At 38.4% G+C, this 2,249-nt stretch overlaps 1 pseudogene; it reads left to right on the forward strand.

Annotated features, from left to right (window-relative positions):
• The first annotated feature begins 319 nt into the window (after positions 1–319).
• LOC149211048 (F-box/kelch-repeat protein At1g22040 pseudogene) lies at positions 320–1,738 on the forward strand (annotated as a pseudogene).
• The last annotated feature ends 511 nt before the right edge of the window (positions 1,739–2,249 follow it).

Genomic DNA, 2,249 nt, shown 5'->3' on the forward strand with positions numbered 1-2,249 from the left:
ATAATCTTAAGTTAAGAACAATGATAAAAGCGATAATTTTTAAAAATATTTAAAATAATTTAAAAAACCATAAATATCTATTTATTTTTATTAAAAGTGAGGAGGTTTAGAATAAAATCAGAAAAATAAGAAAGTGATATGATTGGGTTATTTTCAATTATATGATATGAGAAAGCTTAGGATAAATTAAGAAAAAAGAGTGATATGATTAGATTATTTTTTAATTACGCCGTAAGGCGTTCCCTCTGAGATGAAATTTCCTGTGGTCTTTGCTGTCATCGTTATCGTCCGTCTGGTTTGATGTTAGACGATTCAAATAATGGCTACCGTTGGATCAAACTACCTAGCGCTTGCCATACTCAAGGAACCATTGTTTCTCTCTCATCTTCGGCAACTGTCGAAACATGTTAGAGATCGAGGTGAAGGTGGAGCGTTATGGCCGTTGAATTTCGAATTAAAATAAGAGATCAGTTTCTCTGAAGAACGACTATACATTTTGATGAAAGACGAAGTGGAAAAGCTCATTTGGAATGCTTTGGATCCGTTATCAGGTAAATGGCACATCTTGCCACCTATGTCGGCTTTTGATATATGAGGAGGAATTCAATCAAGCTATGGGATGGAGTTTATGGAATGCAATGGGAACATTGGGTTACAAGCTAACAGGTTTTGTGAGGGGCTGGTTTGGACGGAAAGATTCTCTAGATAGAAAAACTTTTTGTGGTTGTGCCGTAGGGGCCATTAATGGATGCCTCTATGTTCTGGGAGGGTTTGCTAAAGCATCTGCTCTCAAATCCGTCTGGCGTTATGATCCTCGAAAAAATGCATGGACAGAAGTCGCACCTATGACCACTGCAAGGGCTTATTGTAAAACAGCTTTCCTGAACAACAAGCTTTATGTGGTGGGTGGAGTGAATAGGGGCAGAGGTGGATTGACTCCACTTCAGTAGGCAGAGGTTTATGATCCTGTTACAAATACCTGGACCCAAATTCCAAACATGCCATTTGCACGAGCTCAAGTTCTGCCCACAGCTTTTTTGGCAGATATGCTAAAACCAATTGCTACTGGAATGACAGCATTTAGAGGAAAACTATGTGTACCACAGAGCTTATATTCGTGGCCTTTCTTTGTAGATGTTGGTGGTGAAGCCTATGATCCTGCTACTGATTCTTGGCTGGAGATGCCAAACGGTATGGGAGATGGTTGGCCTGCAAGGCAGGCAGGGACAAAATTAAGCGTTGTGGTGGATGGTAACTTGTATGCGTTGGATCCTTCTAGTTCATTATACAGCGGTAAGATTAAAATGTATGATCCCCAGGAAGATACATGGAAAGTCATTTTGAGGAAAGTACAAATTACACAGATTCAGAGTCACCTTACCTACTAGCTGGATTCTTGGGAAAGCTTCATGTTATTACAAAAGACATTAGCGACAATGTCGCTGTTTTGCAGGCTGACACAAGCGAAGGTGCAGTTACATCATCTTCATCGTCATCGACCTCCGATCCTTCTACTAGTATTTCTGATTCTGAGGTTGATAGGAAGAGCATTGCTAGTCGACATTTTGGCTTTATTGAGCTAGTTAGCTGTCAGGTCCTTCAGATCTAAGACCAAGGTTAACATTTATTTTTCTTCCATGCTGTGGTTACTTTGTAAATATCATGAAAGGAGAGCTGCTCAGGGTAGCATGATTCACTGTATGGGGCTATTTTTTAACTCGAAACCCCGTTTTTCACAACCACTCATTGCTTTGTCTCTCTAAGAGTTTACATCTCTTACTGAAACAATTGATTAATATTGTACAACTCTTCTGCCAACACCTTATATGGATATCTTAATATATTATTTTCAGAGATGATGGTCAACGGTAGTTTTTGCTGGCAATAATGTTATGCATAATATGAAAATTCTATGCAGCCATAGCACCTAAGCATGGGTAAGGGCTGGAAGGGAAGTTTCCTTGTGCCATAAATAACAACAGAATGTATATATAACACATTTTCCATTTCGATCTAGTAGTTGATGCTGGAATTTGATGGGACCGATAAAAATGTCCCTTATAACAGTTCTATTGACATTGTGAATCAACGATCTTTGTATTACATGCTCTGTAGATATGTCTTATCTGTCTGATAGTAAAGTAATCATGCGGTATTGCATTGTATTTGTTTTACCTTTTCCTTGGCTAGTTTTGTATGGTTTGTTTATAAGAATAAATTTATTTTAGCCCAAAATACCAACTTTCACC

This window comes from Pinus tabuliformis, chromosome 1_2 (assembly GCF_031772625.1).
Source record: "Pinus tabuliformis cultivar Carrire ecotype Pingquan chromosome 1_2, CPIR1, whole genome shotgun sequence".
NCBI classification, from domain to species: domain Eukaryota; kingdom Viridiplantae; phylum Streptophyta; class Pinopsida; order Pinales; family Pinaceae; genus Pinus; species Pinus tabuliformis.